The sequence below is a fragment of the Camelus ferus genome, chromosome 17 (genome assembly GCF_009834535.1).
Source record: "Camelus ferus isolate YT-003-E chromosome 17, BCGSAC_Cfer_1.0, whole genome shotgun sequence".
NCBI lineage: Eukaryota > Metazoa > Chordata > Mammalia > Artiodactyla > Camelidae > Camelus > Camelus ferus.
In genome coordinates, this window is record NC_045712.1 from 41,802,205 (window position 1) to 41,821,642 (window position 19,438).

A 19,438-nucleotide genomic window follows, 5' to 3' on the forward strand; every position below is an offset into this window, starting at 1 on the left:
ACAAATGTATTATTTCTCTTTAAAAAATATCAAAGCTGCCTGCTTTGGCCACTTCTTAGATCCCATTTCTATGAGACCTCCACGTGCACAAATTATAATTGGTTTCTTTTTCTCCTGTTAATCTGTCTTGTGTCAATTTTAGTATTAGTCCAGGTACAGGGACTCAAAAGGGGTAGTGGGGGAAATTTCCCTCTTCCCAGCATCACTCTTTCACCCCATTTTCCCACACCTGGTTCTTTCTAGACTTGTTTACTCTCCTCTATAAAAGAAAAACTCTTTTTGCCTAACCCTTGAGATCTTATGGTCAGAGCATCTCCCTATTCTAATAGTTCTCCTCCCCTTAGTGCAAAGGTCTCTCCCACCCACCTTTGCAATAATCCTTTTTTTAAAAAAAATTTTGTGTGTGTATTTGTACTGAAGTATAGTCACTTTACAATGTTGTGTCAATTTCTGGTGTACAGCATAATGCTTCATTCTTATATTCATTTTCATGTTCTTTTTCACCATAAGTTACTACAAGATGCTGTAGTAACTGTGGTATACAGTATGAACTTGTTTATTTATTTTATTTATATTAGTATCTGCAAATCTCTTAACTCCCAATTTATCCCTTCCCACCTCCTTCCCTCCCTGGTAACTATAAGTTTGTTTTCTATGTCTTTGAGTCTGTTTCTGTTTTGTAAATAAGTTCAATTGTCTTTTTTTTTTTAAGATTCCTCATATAAGTGATATCATATGGTATTTTTCTTTCTTTTTCTGGCTTTCTTCACTTTGAATGACATTCTCCAGGTCCATCTATGTTGCTGCAAATGGCATTATTGTATTCTTTTTCAAGGCTGAGTATTCCATTGTATAAATATATCACAACTTCTTTATCCATTCCTCTGTTGATGGACATTTAGGTTGTTTCCATGTATTGGCTATTGTATATAGTGCTGTTATGAACATTGGGGTGCATGTATCTTTTTGAAACACAGTTCTCTCCAGGTATATGCCCAGGAGTGGGAATGCTGGATCATATGATAAGTCTATTTTTATTCTTTTTAGGAATCTCTATATTGTTTTCCATAATGGCTATACCAAACTACATTCCTACCAGCAGAGTAGGAGGGGTCCCTTTTATCCACAGCCTTTCCAGCATTTATCATTTGTGGACTTTTGAATGATGGCCATTCTGACTGGTGTGAGGTGATACCTTATTGTAGTTTTGATTTGCGTTTCTCTGGTAATTAGTGATATTGAGCTTTTTTTTTTTCAATGTGCCTTTTGGCCATTTGTATGTCTTCATTGGAGAACTGTTTATTTAAGTCTTCTGCCCATTTTTGGATTGGGTTGTTTGTTTGTTTTCTTCTTAAGTTGTATGAGCTGTTTATATACTGGAAATTATGCCCTTGTCAGTCTCGTCTTTTGCAAATATTTTTTCCCATTCTGTAGGTAGTCTTTTTGTTTGCTTATGGTTTCCTTTGCTGTGAAAAAGCTTATAAGTTTAATTAGGTCTCATTGGTTTATTTTTGTTTTTATTTCTATTGCCTGGGTAGACTGCCCTAGGAGAACATTGCTAAGATTTATGTGAGATAATGTTTTGCCTATGTTTTCTTCTAAGAGGTTTATAGTGTCTTATGTTTAAGTCTTTAAGCCATTTTGAGTTTATTTTTGTGTATGGTATGAGGGAGTATTCTAACTTCATTGATTTACATGCAGTTGTCCAGTTATCCCAGTACCACTTGCTGAAGAGACTACAGTAATCCTTTACATAAAGTCTCTCTTTACTAAATCTGGATTTATCTTTTTATTTGACAAGCCCCAGAAATTTTGATATATTTTTCACCAGTTGATTATAATATGAAATGAGATTTGAGAACCTCTCCTTAGAGGATGTGAACAATACAATTACTAGGATAATCTAATACATATGTAACTGTGTTAGTCTGTGTTCCTCCAGAAGGCAGATTCTGTGTGAGGTCTTAGTGCAACTGGTTTATTTAGGAAGTAATCTCAGGAAGCACAAGGAAAAGAACATGGATAGTAAGACAGAAAGGAGGAAAACCCCAGCCAGAATTAAATGAGCATGTTTCCTCTGTGGGTAACTGAAGCTTAGTTCCTCTGGGGATTCTCTGAGGAACATATGGTATGCACCTTAACTTTGATCTATGAAGGGACAGCAAAGATGGGGTATTTGTCCAATTTCTCCTGTCCCTCCTTGAGTGAGAATTATTTCTAAAGGTCTGAAGTCCCAAACCCTGCTGGATAGCTTCAGTAGAGAAGCAAGGATATATAGGTCCATGAAGGGACTGTCAGCACACTGTCCCCTACAGCTGCAGGCAAATTCAGAGAGGGCCAAGGGGCTATGGAGCTGGGATCAAGACATGTGCTGCCAAATTGAATTTTACACTTACAGAGAACATCCTTTTTCGTAATTCTTGCAAGTGCCACTTGAACAGCAAAAGTTAACTACAAAGAATCCCTCTATAAATTCCCCCAAATAGAATTAACTAAGTTTTGTTGAACACTTACTGTGTGTTTTACATGAATTATCATAATTTAACTCTCAAGGCAACCATCTGAGGTAGGTATTATTATTATCTCAATTTTACAAATGAAGAAATTGAACCTTAAATTAAATACTCTGCCTAAGGTCATAGCTAGAAAAAGACGGAGCAGGAATTTAAACCCTAGCGTTCTAACTCAAGAATGCAAGCTGCTAACCACTATGGGATGTGCTTCCCCACAGCCTTTAATCATAATGTGGCTTTCCCACATGTTAATAATAACAATGATATAAATGATCCACCAATAAATATGCCAACCATTTGGGAATTAAAGAATTTCTCTACAGAGAAAAATAGAAGCAATGATAAGAAAAACCCTACATGGCAAAATTTATGAGTTATTGTTAAAGCTGTGATAAAAAAGAATATCGTTATAAATAACAGTGATGTTATATGAATTAAACATTCTACTCAAAAGTTTAGGAAAAGAACAAATTAACCTTAGACGTAAGGAAGTAAGAAATTAATACAAATGACAAAAGAGAGGACTTCTAATTCGGGTCAAGATGAAATAACAGGAAATGAATGTAATCTCTTGCGTGAACAATCAAAAAACAGACAAAACATTAAACAGTGGTTTTTAAGATACTCAGTGTCAGGCAACAAAGGACAGGAATCCCTGATGGGAAACAGGAATTGAGCCTTTCTTTGAATTTCCAGGTATTGGTACAGGAGGGGAACCCAGGTAGAGCCGCAGACTCCTTGAGTTGAGGAGAAGAAACTTATAGTTTGAAGGAGAATAAGACAGCAAGAGTTCTCAGGACAGGCTCCCAAAGAGGGGAGAACTGCACACAGAGAGAAACCAGAGGCTTGTAGAGGATTCTCTTCAAGTATTCAGCAGAATACTGATCAGCGAATGTATGTGAAAAAACAACCCGAGGCCAGGGAAAGAAGTACCAAAGAGGAGGAGAGGTAACAATGCCCAGTGCTCAAACAGAGCCAGGAACAGTGTGTGTTCCCACCAGCCAGACTAAGAAACTTCAAAGTTCAGCAGGCACTGGGTAGACTACATAGAAGAATCTTTCCTCAGTAATGACAGGAAATAATTAGCCCTAAAATGAACACTGTTAAAGTCCCACCTAACAAATCTTAAAAGCGAGACCCAAAAGGATCAAACTCTTTCCAGGTTACTTAACAGTGTCTCAAAACAAAACACAGGGATATTTATAGAGAGATAAATTTCCGTACTTTGTTAGGTAAATTCTACCATATCTGCCATCCTATAAAATGTCATCAGGCAATGCAAAGAAGTAGGAAGATATGACCCATAATGAGAAGACAAATTACTCAGTTGAAATCACCCAGAATGGGCACAGACATTTGAATGAGCAGAAAGGGTATTAAAAGTTATTGACAGTGTACATATATTCAAAAAGTTAAGTGAAGGCATGGAAGAAATTTTTTTAAAAGATGTAAACAGAGCTTTGAGAGTAATGTAGGAGGACTGTAGAACAACTTCAAGCAGCCTAATATAAGTATAGTTGGAGTCCCCAAAGGAGAGGAAAGAGGCAAAGACAGAAAGACTATTTAAAGAAATGATGGCTGGAAATTTCCCAAATTTGATGGAAACTGTAAACCTATATATTGAAGAAAGTCCACAAGTACTCAAGCACAAGAAACATGAAGAAAACAACACTAAGGCACATCATAATCATATTGCTTAAAACCAGTGATAAAGAGAAAATCTTAAGAACAGCCAGAGAAAAAAAGGCATGCTACATTTAGAGAAACAAGGATTAGAATAACTTCAGGCTTCTTGTTGTAAACAATGCAAGTGAGAAGATAATGGGGCAATACCTTTAAAGAACTAAAAGAAAAAAAACCCTATCAACCGAGAAATCTATACCCAGTAAGAATCTTTCAAAACTGAAAGTGAAATAAAGATGTTTTCAGACTTATACAGGCCAAAAGAATTAATCACTACTACGTAACACAAATGTTAAAAGATGTCCTTCAGGTAGAAGGAAAGTAATATGATAGAAATCTGAATCTATACAAGAGAATGAAAACCACTAGAATGGGATTCTTTTAATGCTTGGTTTGGGTGCACATCTCTGAGCTGACGTGGGTGCTCAGGCAATGCTTCATACTTACAGCTTCATCAGGATGATTACCCTTGAGCAATTGAAGCTATTTTATCCAGCGGTGCCTGGGAATTAGTCTGCCTTCCCTACCCTGGTAGCCCATAGCCAATGTAAAAGCCCTTTCCTTTGGCTCAACGCGGGAAAATTCTCTGGTACAATTTACCCCTCAGAGCTCCCCGTGGGATCAGGACAAAGCTAGGCTTCACCTGAAACCACATTCTTGCACAGTTCCAATCCCTTCCCTATTCTGCCTCCCTCACTCCCTTATAAGACTCTCCTGAGAGTGCTCTAAAAATATATCACAATATATGAACCTCTGTCTCAAGCTCTACTTCTGGGAAACCTGGCCTAGGAGAGGCACAGAGTATCAAGTTGTCTGTACCCAATGTAAATACTGGCCAAAAAACATTTATATCAGTGGAGCCTCACAGTAATGTGGTGGACAGGATGATCATCCTGTGGATGTAATTTAGTTCTCTTTTTCAGCCACTCTGTTGCTTACTCAGGTTTATGAATAAAGTGGCCATGACATTAGGAATGCAGGCCATGCTTGGGCTCAACAGCATGGACTTTCTTACACTAAGGTTGATCTGTCTACCACTACTGTTGAGTGCACAGTATGCCAACAGCAAAGGTCAATTCCGAGTCCTTCATATGGCTTCATTTCCTTGGGGACCAGCCTACCACCTGGTGGTAGGTCAGGTACATTGGAGCCCTTCCATCATTAAGTGGGCAGCAGTTTGCCCTCATTGATTTTTTCTGAACATAGTTTATTTTTCTTTGTCCGTTAGCTTCTGCCAGCACCATTATCCAGGGACTTATGTCATTCCCATTCATCATCACACAACATTGCTTCCATCCAAAGAACTGTTATCATAAGCAACTGCAGCAAGAGATTCAACTAGTCTTTCCATGTGTCCCCAAATCTAGAAGCAGTTGGCCTAATGAAATGTTGGAATAATCTGCTGAAGACTCCACTGTGGCACCTTACCAAGTTGGGGTGTTGTCTTATAGAATATGATTTGAACCAACAAATACATTGCATCTCTCATGGCAAGAGCACATAGATTGGGAACAAAGGGATAAAAGTGACAGGGACTTCTCACAGCTAGTAACCTATGTGGAAGAGTTTGGCTTCTCATCTCTGTGACCTTGGCTTCTCTTATCTAGAAGTCTTTATTCCCAAAAGTGAAATGCTTCCATCAGGATAAACAACAATGATTCTATTGATGTGGGGGAATTTATATACTATGGAGACAGATAAGGCTGTGTCTGGAATCAGAGGATTCATTCACTTCTTAGTATTTGCATTTCAATCAGAGAGAAGAGAACCTAGGCTCTGTCTTTGTTAGGGTCTCATGGTAGGGTGTCCAGGGTTTCATGGGTTCACTCTTTGTTGGCTAATTTAAAGCACAAGAGTAGGAAATAGGGCACGGGAAGGGAGAAGCAGGTCACTCAAGTGGTCAGTTACCTAGGTTCTCTGGGGCTCTCTGAAAGAGGGAACTTCATGGGTGGTGGTAGCCTATCTGGTTGTTATCTGGTTATCTGGTTGTTTTGCCAGTAGCTGTGTCATACAACTGGCAATATGCTTATTCAAGATGTATATCTTTTGAAATGGATGCCTCAGCGATCAAAATCCTAATGCCAGGCACTTAGACTACAATTAAAAAGCCTAATGTCGGACACTTAGACTATCGTCTTGTGTTAGGCAGAAGCACAAAGTCGTTTCAGAGAGTTAAGTGTGGGTAGAAGGATGAGGGTGAATGCTGAGTAGCCAAAGGGGTGGCCTGTGCGGATCCTGTGCTTGTTTATGCCCCACCCTGATTGACTGGGATTCCCCGCTGCAGGCTACGTTTTCCAGAATCTCTTGTCAGCTGGCTTCTGGCTGGGGTCAGCACTACCAGGAAACTGGAGAAAAAAGAAAGGAAGAAGCCAAGGAATTTTTTCCTTTCTGTCCTGAGCATCATCTCTGGTAAGGGCTGTGTCTCCACCATAGGTCAACTATGGCACATACAGAGTTTTATGCATGTGAAAGTTTGTGTGTGTGCTAAGACTTTGAAATGTGTCTCTAGGCCACTGTGCTTGCTATAGCTCCAGGAGAAGGAATGGAGACACTATTAATGATGTAGTCTATTAAGGGTGGTTTTCTCCAAGTGGTTAGCATTATTGATGACTTTTCCTCATTTGGTTACTTTTAAAACAGAAAAAGAAATATGTTCTCTCACCTTCATTAATGCTCTTTGATGAATAGTGCAAACTATCACCTGGTATTTATTTTCATGAACCCCTAATTGCAGCTAATCAAGCATTTACCTTGCATTTACAAGCTCTTGCTGCAGGGGCATTTTAAGGCATCTGTAGTAAAGAAATATAAGTGTAGTGGATCACAGAAATGAAAAGAGAAAAAGAAATGAGTGTCATCACTTACTGCTTAAGCATGATTCCTTTTTTTCTAGCCACATGGAGATCAGGAAGAGAAAATAACATCTAAATAGAATTTATGAAGCAGGGAAGCTGTTGGCAAGGAGTAAAATAAAAACACCATAGCATTTTCATGTAAAGAAACTATCAAGTACAACTTATTTTATTCAACAAATAGAATTATATATTATTTAACTGATAAATCTCAAAGCCCAAATCAAATATTACTTTCTTTTCCAAAATGTTTTTATTTCTATTTTAAGGATAAAAATTTCCTTGTCTAGATCATTCTGACTTGCCTTTGCCGTTCAGAATATTGGTAGAACATAAAACAATTTTTAGACTTAATTGTAATCTTAGTGACCATCAAGTGCAACCCTCTCCATTTAATAGGAAATTGAAACCAAATGACTTGGTTTGGTGAGTAATTGGCAAAACCAGAACCATAAACCATCCTCTTGACTCTACCTTTTTTGCTTCCTATAAATATTAGTGGTTCTTAAACAGTGGTTTTCTCAAACTACAGGTACCCTTGTTCAACATTCTTGTAATTCTCTTATGTTCCCTCCTCCAGTTGAAAACCAACATTTTATAATCTTCCATTTCTCAAATCAAAATGTAAAAATCCCAAGTTAACTATGATGGTAGTCTCTGCATCGTAAGATTAAGCTGCTATCTCTTATGAACAAATCAATCCCATTTTCCAGATTCTATTCTTTTTTTCCACAGAAAAATATATATGCAAGATATAGAAATAACTTGATCATCTCCATGTTAATCTGAAACAAATTGGATCATAGCTGCATGATAGGGGCTATAGATAACTTGAAATACCTTTTCTTAAGAAAACTTGTATTTATCTGTTTCTTTTCATTCATTTCCTAAGTTTACATTCATGCCCCAGGCTCTGTGATGGGCTCCAGAGGCACAGATCCTGCTGTTCATTCAGGAGCTTATTGTTTATGCAGAGGTTTTCAAATGGGGGTCAAGAAAAAAACACTAAAACTTCTACTTGTATTATCTTCTTTCAATTTTCAGTTTTTATCTTTAACAAAACTATGCATGATTAGAATCAAAGAGTCAAATAGCTCCGCTGGGCTTCTTGGAAAAATTGTTACTGAACCAAACTTGGGTTCATTCATCCATGTGCAGGAAAGCCAACCTGTTGACATAGAGTTGCAGAAAAGAAAGTGCAGCATTTACTACAAAGCTCAGCAAGGAGTATGGATGGCTAATGCTCAAAAGATTCAAGTTCCCCAATGACTTTCAGGGGAAGGCTTTTAAAAGATAAGATGAAGGAGAAGGTCACAGTGTGCCTGATCAGCTCATGGATGTTTTTCTGATTAAGTGGTGCTGAGGCAATTGGGAGTCAACATCACAGCCTAGTTCCAACCAGTCTGGGGTCTACATGCTGGCTGTCAGCATGCAGTTAACTCCTTCCCCCTGGTGGGGGTTTTAATATCTGCAAAACAGCTCAAGGATATGGCTCAGAATATTATCTACAGTCCATGAGAGCACTTAAAGATCTTTGATTTTGTTTTATGATTATTTTTTCCTTTTCTGTTCAATTCAGTTTTTTTCCTTTCCTCTGGAGTTTTAATTGTCTTGTTTGTTTTATTTGCTTAGGTCTGCTTAACACAAAGTCAATCCAAACACTCCATTCATTGTCTGAGTCAGCAGTTCTCAAACTTTCTGGTCTCAGGATCTTTTCACTGTTAATATTATAGATGATCCCAAAGAGTTTTTGTTTATGTGGATCATATCTATTGACATGTACCATAGTAGAAATCAAAACTGAAAAAATATTTAAATATTTATTTATTTATACATTAGAACAGTAATAAACCCATTTCATATTAACAATAACATGTTTATGAAATGTAACTATATTTTATAAAACAAAACAACTTTAATAAGAAGAGTGATACTGTTTTACATATTTCCAAGTCCCTTTAATGTTGGGCTTATTAGTAGATAGCTGGGTTCTTATTTCTGCTTTTGCATTCCATCTGTTATATATATGTTCTGTATTATGTGGCCTCTGGAAAACTTCACTGTATGCTTATGAGACAATGAGATATGTGAAAATGCATACTATTGACCTTGCAGATTGCCTGACAGGGTCTTGAGGACCCCCTAGGGTCACTGGACCTCACTTTGAGAATTACTGATCTAAATATATTTAGATACAACAGGTGTTCTAACAATTTAATCTTTTAGAAAATTGCTTTGAATCCTTCTGACTGGTCCAGTGTGGACTGGTTTCCCTCTATATCTGGTGCCCAGCTATTATCCTGGGATTTCCCTTTACCAAAATCCAAGGGATTCTCTTCACTTCTCTCCTGTTCTGTATCCTCTGCTTCCTAGATTCCAAGAATTTCTCTATCTTGCTTTGGTAGAGTACATTTTGCAGTAGCCTTCTGTGAAATGATTTCATGGAAGATAACGCTTTTCCAAATCTTGCATGTCTGAAAATGACTTTATTCTTATTCTCATACTTCATTGAGAACTTGGCTGAATTTATAATAACTTGAAAATGATTTTTCCATCATTATTTTGAATGCATTAATCCATTATTTTAGCTTCCTATGTTGCTGTTGAGAAGTCAAAAGCTATGTTGATTCCTGGTCCTATTTATTTGACTTTAGAGAACCTTGTTCTCAGTGTTCTGAAGCTTCACAATGATAAATCCTGGTGTGAGCTCACTGTGCTGGCATTTTCTGAGTCCTTAATTTCAGAAATTCTGTCTTTCTGTGATATTGTGATATAATAAATATATATTTGATCTTCATCTCTGTTTCCTGGCTCAGAGCTTTTAAAACCTTTGGAAATTCTTGAACAGTAGGGTTGAGAGGAACATCTTTTGTTATTTGTAACAAATCCTTTTCAACCATATCTTAGTTTGTGCTGATGTAGAGACTCTTGAAAGATGAGAGCTGATTGCCAGAGGAAACCAACCATGTGATTATAGGGTTGGAACTTTCAGTCTCAACCCCTCAACTTCCTCAGAGGGGAGAGGGACTGGGAATTGAGTTAATTACTAATGACCAATGACCAATTGTTTAATTAGTGCCTATATAATGGAACCGCCATGAAAACCTAAATGAAGGGGTTTGGAAAGCTTACTCATTGGTGAAGCTGAGTGGGTGGTGCACCCCAAACTCCATGGAAACAGAAATTCCTTGGGATCCTTGTGGACCCCACTCTATGTACCTCTTCATCTGGCTGCTCATTTGTATCCTTTGTAATATCCTTTGTAATACACCAGTAATATTAAGGAAAGTGTTTTCCTGAGTTCTTTGAGTCATTATAGCAAACTGTCTACTCTGAGAAGAGGGTTGTGCGAACCTCCAGTTTGTAACCATATCAGATAGAAGGATGGGTAACCCGGGGACCTCTTCTTTGTGACTGGCGTCTGAAGTGGGGCGAAGTCCTGTGGGATTGAGCCCTTAACCTGTGGGGTCTCTACTGACCCTAAGTACTTAGTGTCAGAATTGCTTGATGTGATGAAAAAACACACACATTTGATGTCAGAAGTGTTGGGAGTGTGGAAAAACACTTTTCCCTTTATTTTCCTTTCTGTGAAATATTCTTGAATTTTTCCTTTGTTGATAGTCTCACGTAAATCTTTTCTCTTTCTGAAACTACTGTTCAGATCTTGGGCCTTCTGGGCTGGTTTACTAATCATCCTCCCCTTCCATTTTTTAGAAATATCTAGTTTATTTTTGTTCTACTTTTTTAAGATTTTCTCAATTTTATTTTTCAATTCTTCTATTGAATTAAATTTTTTATCTTCTAATTGCATTAAAGTCCTCTGAATGTTTCTTTTTAAAATAGTGTATTTATATTGTTCCTTGGCTACAATATCTTCTCCTAGTGTTCTGATGATATTGATGACTTTTTTTTCCTGTTTTCTTCTCCCTTCAGAATCTCTCTTTCCTCTAGTTTTTTTATTTTTTATTTTTGTCTCTATCTCTCATGTTGAAAATTCTCTCTAGATGTCTGGTGATTCTTGGTTGGTTATATAATGGTGGGCCATGAAAACCCTTGATCAGACATTTCAAATGTGGGCTTCACTGGAGGATTATATGGCTGGGTCATTTGTCAAGGAAACCTCAATGTTGGTATCATTAAATCTTTCTTATTGGGCTAATCAGATTCCCCAGAGAAGCCTCTTTCAATCTCCTGCCTAGAGGGTTGTAAAGGAAAAACATTCCTTGCTATGGTCTAAATGCTTGTGTTTCTCAAATTCATACGTTGAAATTTTAGCTCCCAGTGTGATGGTATAAGGAGACTAGGGCCTTTAGGAGGTGATTAGGGCAGGGCCCTCATAAATAAGATTAATGCCCTTATAAACGAGGCCCAGGGGAGCACCTTTGTCTCTTCTGCCATGTAAGGGTACAATAAGTCTGGCCTGGAAGAGGACTCTTAGCAGAACCCAATCATGCTGGTTCTCTGGTCTCCAGCCTCCAGAACTGTGAGAAATAAATTTCTGTTGTGTAAGCCACCCAATCTGGTATTTAGTTATAGCAAAACAAGACTAATCACTCTTCTTTTTCCTTTGCTATTCTTGATTCTGGTCACCAAGTGTGTGGTTTTTTTTTTTTTTTTTTCCACATCAAGCAATTTTCCAGCTCTTTGCTGGAACTGACTGAATGTCCTATGACTTAACTGAATTCTAACGCTATCTATCTGGAGATCATGTCAGATCACACAGGTTAAGGGTTCAGTCCCATAAGACTTCCTGTATTAAGACTCCAGTGATAAGTCCAGGTTGTCCAGGTTCTGACATGCTATAAATTGAAGGTTTCCACAACCCCCTCCTCAGGTTTGATTAATTTGCTAAAGCAGCTCAGAGAATTTAAGAAAACAGTTTACTTACCATTACCAATGGAAGAGATGCATTGGACAAAGTATGGCAGAAGGGGTGTGGAGCTCCATGTTCTCTTGAGGTGCACTCCTTCCCAGCAATTCTAGGTTGTTAACAACCTGGCAATCCTCTGAACCTTGTCTTTTTGAGTTTGTATGGAGACTTCATTATGTAAGCATGACTGATTGAATTATTGGTCATCAGTGATTAACTCGACCTCAAGTCCCTCTTTGCTATATGGACGTCAGGGGGTGAGGATGAAAGTTCCAACTCTCTAGGTGCTCCCTGGCAACCAGCCCCTATCCTGAGGCTATCTAGGGGCTTTCCAAAAATCACCTCATTAACATAAACTCAAGTGTGATTGAAAGGAACTTGTTAGGAATGATAAAAGATATCCCTTTCACCTATAGGGTTAATAGCTCCCTTTGGAACTATTTTGGGAACCAAGGACAAAAGACCAAATATTATAGTTAAAGATGCTACCATAACTCTTTGTCACTTAGGAAATTACAAGTGTTTGAGGAGATCTGTGTCAGGAACAGGACAAAGGTCAAATACATGTTTCTTATTATAAATCACAGTCTCACAAGAGTATAGATCTGGCTACCAGTGTTCTGGAGCACCACAGAAGAAGCCCACTAGAAATCTTAGCATTCAGCAAGTAAATATTCAGTCCTTCTAATTTGAGGATGGTGCCTATTACAGGTACTATCAGTCCACCCAGTACCCCTCAAATATTTTTTTTAATTTTAAAATTTTAAGTAAACTTTATTTTCTAAGGTTCACAGCAAAATTAAGCAGAAGGTACCCAAATACCTTTTGCCCCCACACAAGCATAGCTTCTTCCACTATCAACATCCCAAACCAGCATGGTACATCTGTTAAATCAATGAACCTACACTGACATATCATTATCACCCAAAGTCCATAGTTAACACTAGGGTTCACTCTTGGTAATGTACATTCTATGGATTTTGACAAATGTATAATGTCATGTATTCAACGTTATAGTATCATACAGAATAGTTTCACTGCCATACAGATACTCTGTGCTGGATCTAGTCATCCCTCCCTGACTCCTAACCCCTTGCAAACACTGGTATTTTTACTGTCTTCATAGTTTCACCTTTTCCAGGTTGTCATATAGTTGGAATTGTATAGTTTGTAGCCTTTTAGATTGGCTTCTTTCACTTAGTAATATGCCTTTATGTTTCCTCCATGTCTTTTCATGGCTTTATAGTTTATTTCTTTTTAAATACTGCATAATATTCCATTGCCTAGATGTACCACAGTTTATTTATCCATTCACCCACTAAAGGACATCTTGGTTACTTCGAAGTTTTTATGGTCCTTTTTGCCCATGGGCTTTTGCTTGAATGAATCATCCCAGCTGGTGAAACTCAGCTCTCTTTTTACTTCACAAAAATATTCCATTTACACAAAGTATCTGTGAGTAAGGAAAATTTATCGTAGCACTGGTCATGGGGCATATTACAGGCAAAATAAACTTACAAGTACACATTTCACAATATTTGTATCTCATTTAGACTTCTTTGTACCTTACTGGTTAATAATCATTGGTCAGATTTCAAAACTTACTGCACACTACAGTAATCAAAATATTGTGCTAATGGTAGAAGGATGGGCATAGAGATGAATGGAATAGAATTGAAAGTCCATAAGTAAATCCATATATCTGTGATCAGCTGATTTTTGACAAGGATGCCAAGAGTATTCATTGAGGGAAAAAAATGACCTTTTCAACAAATGCTGCTGGAACAGCTCAATAGCCCCATGCAAAATAAGGAAATTGGACTCCCTACCTCATGCCTTTTATAAAAATTAATTCAAAATGGATCAAAGGCCTAAATGGAAGTAGTGAAACTATAAAACTCTTAGAGAGTAGCATATCTATAAATCTTCATGACCTTGGACTGGGCAATGATTTCTTAAGTATGACACCAAAATCACAAATAATAAAAAGAAAAATAGGTAAATCGGATTTCCTCAAAATTAAAACTTTGTGCATTAAAGGACACTACCAAGAAAGTGAAAAGGCAACTCATAGAATGGGGAAAATATTGTAAATCATAGGATCTGATAAGGGTCTCATATCCAGCTAAACAACAAAGAGACAAACAGCTCAGTAGCATTTCTTCTAGGAAGATATACATGTAGGGGAAGAAAAGTAATTTTCCCTCTATGCTTCTAGGTTTTTTCTGACACCCTCTCCCATCCCTCCCATCCCCCTGGCAATAAGACAGATTAACAGGAGAAAAACAAATTTAATTAAGTATATATGTATGAGAACTCCACAAATATATGAGACTCAAAGAAGTCACCAAAGGAAGAAGCTCTTATATCTTTTAGACAAAGAAACAATATATCTTTGAAGAATTGACAAGACAAAGGGGTTTGGCCTAAGGGTAGTGAAATGGTGAAGAAGTAACAAGGTTTGTTATAGAGCCCCCTTGGCCCTAAGTTCCCTGTCTTGGGTGTTAAGGATGTCTTCTACCCTCCTGGTACATGGAGAGTACCTTTCACCTGAGAGATTTATCTCCTGCTTTCAGGGGGACAGAGGAGGGTCAGAGTGTCCTTCTTGCACTGGCTGTTTTTCAGATACCTTTAATTCAACATAATCAGTATGCCAAAGTGACATATTTTGGGGTGACATATTCTGAGCTGACATATTCTGAGCCCCTACATACAAATGGCCAATAAACACATGATAATGCTCAACATCGTTAGTCATTAAAGAAATGCAAATCGAGACTGCAATGAGATACCGCTTTATATCCACTTGAATGGCTATAATCCTAGTGCACAACATTGTAAATATACTAAAAGCCATTGACTGTACACTTTAAAATGATTTAAATGGTGAACTTTACGTCATTAAAAAACTAAGTTCGGGAGGCTGATGTAACCTTGGGTCATTTGACATGAGCATGGTGTTTATTCATTCATTTAATAAATGTTTAGTGAGTATCTTCAGTGTGCTAGGTAGTGAAACGCACATACTAACAAGGTTAAATCATGACTGTTGTACCCAAAAATGGTTTAGTCTAGAGGAGGAAGTGACTATTAAATAATTAAGTTGCATATGGTAAGTGTTGTAATAGAACCGAGTAAAACTTATCCAAGCACAGAAGAAAGGGTGAACAACTTTGGGGAGATTGAGAAAGCCTTTCTAGAGGATACATTTGAACTTAATCTTGAAGGAGAACAGTTTGCCAAGTGGAGAAGTGGGTGAGCAGTATAAGGAATATGTGCAAAGTCAGACTTAAAAGGATGAACCATATTCCAAGAATGAATTTCCCAATTACTGTGCAAGCCTTGAAGACTTGTAGAGCCAGACCTCACCCAGTCCAGGCCAAACCAGACACAAATCCAGAATCTCTCAACAGGAAGAAGGGCTTTTAAGCCTTGCCAGACCTTGCAAAGCTCTTCTGACCTGTTTAGAGCTAAGCTAATGTATCCAAGTGATTGGACTGCAATGCATTGGTCCCAAGAGTCAGTTACAGTGTCAGTAATAGTAAAATTGGAAGTGAAGCTTAATTTCAGTAGATGGCAGTAGTGACAAAGCAGATATTTGTATTTCTTTTCAGTTATTTTAGCTTTAGGTGTTGACCACAGCTTTAGGGCTTAAGTGCACTGGGTCTGGAAGCCAGGGCCTGTAGGGACCTTAGTCAATCCTCAGCCAGCATCACAAAGTTTACAGTTGACCACCTTCATCAGTGGTAGTCTCATCACACTTTCCCCAGTGGAGTCTTTTCACCCAGAAACTACAATACTAATTCCTGTTTTTGAGTGCAAGGGAACCTCATTCCCAGAGTACTTACTGCTGGAGTACCCATAATTACAAGTTGGGAAGTAAAGTCCATCATAATATGAAATGTTCACTATTAAATCAATCCATATAAAGATAGTCCCCATTCACACCTCCTCTGGTTTAACACTGGTATCTACACCCCACCCAACATAACTGTCAGATGTTGTCACTGTGATTACCATGCCAACCAATTGCAAAGTGAAATTGCCAGTCTTGCAAAAGATGCAGGATTTCATAAAAATAATGAAAGTGATGGTAGAGGACTGATTCAATAATTGTCAGAAAACCTCCAAGAAATGATAATGTGGCAGAGTTTGTCTGGTTACAACTGAAAAAGAGAAAATCACCAAAGATGATGATATAATAGAGGTTTCAGAAGGAGATGATTGGAAATTCAAAAGGTTCAGAGAAGTCCTGGGGAAAAGTGATGAACCCCTTGACTATTTTGCAAAATTTGCTTCTTAAAAACCTTTCTGTGACCGTCAAATGAAAAGTGATTGATGTCATATTTTGCTGTCTTACAATTTTTTTTTTCAGGAAAAAAGCATTCCCCAAACGAGTCTTAAATCATTTTTCTGTTCTAAGAATTAGTCCATTTTTTGCAGTTACAATCAAAATGTAATCCAATATAAAAATAAATTTACTATCATAATTTTTAGTTCTTTTTAAGATGAAATCCCAATTCACACTCCTTCTACTCCCTCCCACACTATTTGTTCTAAAATGTTGCTTCTCATTTAAGTGGATTCACTTAAAGTGACCTTTCCCCAGGGTTAATTATCCTCAGAAACTTTTCTTCTAAGAACTCCTTAATTCTACCCCATATGAGCTTATAAGGTGCACATGTTCCATTGCAATGTGATTATGCAGCTTCCTCCATCACCAGAAATAGAATCTGTTTCTCTAACTCTTATATCTGGGCTTGGCTATGTCTTGCTTTGACCAGTAGGACATTGGTAAATGTGATACAAATAGAGGTTTAAGAAATGTTTGCACACTGGGGCTTGCTTTCCCTTGCTGAGCTGGAAATCTGAGACCACCATGTGAACAAGCTTCAAGCTAGCCTCCCAGCAAATAAAAGGCCATCCTCACCTCAGCTGATAGCCAAACAGTTGCCAGATATATGAGTGACATAATAGTGTCAAACAGATGATCTGAGATCATCCAGCATCCAGCCAACCCAACAGTTGATGATAGCAAGCCCAGGAAAGATCAGTCAAACCAGCCTGAGAGATAAAGAGGTGCCCCAGGAGAACTGAATTTTCCTTTCCTCTTCTCATTGCAGCCCATTCTCTGGGGCTGGTGGGCCAAGTGCAGCATTATCCACTGCTCCTGAGAATCAACCAAACTCTCCCTGTCCTTGGAAATCAAGAAAAAGCACCGGATGAGAGTCAGGTGCCAGCTGGGCTGTGTGATGCTTGACAAGTCACTTAACCTATCTGTGGATTGGTCACCTAATCTCAAAAGTAGTGACTATGCCACTCTGATGGGGTTTCTGTAAGGAGTAAGTGAGATTAAAGGTGTGAGAGTTTTAGCAGGACACAATGACTGTAAAGGTTTTTTTTTTTTTTTTTTTAACTATTTAAAAGGTATCAGGTAGAAGGTAAAGGAATTCCTCCTTTCATTGAATCATGTAGACTGTGTGAGCAGGAGAGGGATGTAATGGGAAGTTGAATGTCAAGAAGGGGAAGATCAACCAGCCAGAGGGATGCAGATGGTCTGTAAGACAGATACAGAAGTCAGTAGTCATATTTAGTAAAACTATAGGCTGAGGGGAGAGCAGTCTGCTGTCTATCAAGTGTTTTGAGGCAAAAATCACAGCACGTTCTTGACGAAGATTGAGTATTGAGCTCCATGAATGATTTGGCCACAGCCAGTCCTGGATGGGTTGAAATCTAGGTCTTTATTCTGTTACTTAACTATGATGAGTCAGTTCATCAGGCCTTCGGTGAAAAGCTTCACTGTTAGAGCATGTGTGAATTGCAAAGGCTGTGTTGGACTTGGTTTCATCACTTAAGGATCTTGGGGAGAACAGAACTGTGAAACAACTGGAGATTATTTTGCAGTCTAAACCACAGACCGCAAGTTCAACTGCTTACCGGGACCCAGCAGGTGATGTATCTAAGGAAGCACGCCAGTTGTAAGAAAACAATTGCATGGATGGAATCTAAATGACATTGGACCTTAATGTGAAAATATCAGGAATGGTGAAGACAGAGCAAACAGAGCTTGAGTCATGTCAAAGGGGCAGTAGCCCCAGCTCAGCTTCCAAGTTGCTCGGAGAGAATGCAGACTTAGAATTGCCAGATGATCTGGTTTGGTTTAAAGAAGAAAGAAATCTAGATGTTTACATGGAATTTCTCAATTTTTTACAGCTCTTTAATAAAATGGCAAAACATGGATCTGCAGCTTTCTTTGTGACCTCTGCAAACACAGGGTGATGGGTGGAAAGCTGGGGAAGTTCAGAGAAGAGATAAGAGAGGGTGGCAGTGAGCCTGGACTCCTGGGCCTGAGTGATGGACACTTCCTGTCAGGAGGGCTGGTCGTCGGCTCTCTGTGGATGGAGGACAGGATGTAGAGGTGCGTCTTCCTAGCACACTCCTGTAGCCCAGGGACTGGCTCTGACTTGGTCTGCTCCCTGCACATAGCAGCGATTTCCTTGAGGGAAACAGTGGGCACATGGAGAGAAGAGTCTTTCCTTTGTTTATTTTTTACAAAACAATGTGGAATTGTCAAAGTGATTCAAGGCAACATTTTCTAACATTTGGAGAGTAGAAAATAAAAAGTGAGAGCTCTCCTCCCATCTCTCTCCTCCTCTCCATTTCCATTTCTAAGAAGTAATCACTGATAACATTTTTTGTCTATTATTCCAGAAACTTTCTAAGCATATAAAACCCTACACATGATTTCTTTTTTTTTCTTCTAGGAGGCAGAGGAGAAATGTGATAGGCCACTGAACAGAGAGCACAGTCCCATCTCTGTGTCTTTATGTCTATAGTGTCTCCTGCTTGGAAGGCCTCTCTCCTCTTCTCCTTGCGTGAATGCCTTTAAAGGCAGCGCAGTGCAGAACACATACCCCAAGTCAGACTTTCTGGCTCCACATCCTGGCTCTCCCATTTACTAGCTCAGTTTCTAGCTGAAATTACTCATGCCATGATTTTCTCGTCTATGAAAAGGGCACTGAAAGTAGAATCTGTCTCAAAGGGTTGTTATTATATTGAAATTAAATGTGTTAAGATATATGAAGGGCTTGGGGCAAGATTTGGCACAGATCAAGTGGTGTATGGGTGTTTACTATTATTATTGTTCTCAAAGGTCTAGCATTTGTTTCCTTTCTACTACGAAACCTTTCTCAATCATCCCTAGTTCTTGCTCCTCTCTCCTTCTCCACCTTACCTCCTTTAGGACTAATTATGCCACCAAATTTTCTCAACATGGGTCATATGTGCCTGCGCATTGTTGACCTGTCGAGGGCAGGTGTCATGCCTCTCACTTCTTTGTGTCTTTGCAGAGGCATTGCATGAACAGAGGTGGGGCAGGAATGTAGGTGCGAGGACCTCCAGGTCTGTGTCCTGCTTGCTGGCTTTCACTGAGAGGTCAGGGAGCTCAAGACCCAGCTGCCCCTCCCCTTGGTGCTGAAGGGGAGAGGGGAATCGAGTGCTTCCCTTGCTTTGAGCTCCTC

At 38.6% G+C, this 19,438-nt stretch overlaps 1 protein-coding gene across 1 annotated transcript in view; it reads left to right on the forward strand.

Annotated features, from left to right (window-relative positions):
- SCN11A (sodium voltage-gated channel alpha subunit 11) overlaps window positions 1-19,438 on the forward strand; it is a 122,923-nt gene that overhangs the window by 10,630 nt on the left and 92,855 nt on the right. The window contains 1 exon segment of the mRNA XM_014552505.2: window positions 18,132-18,336. The gene's annotated coding sequence lies outside the window, so the exon portion shown is untranslated.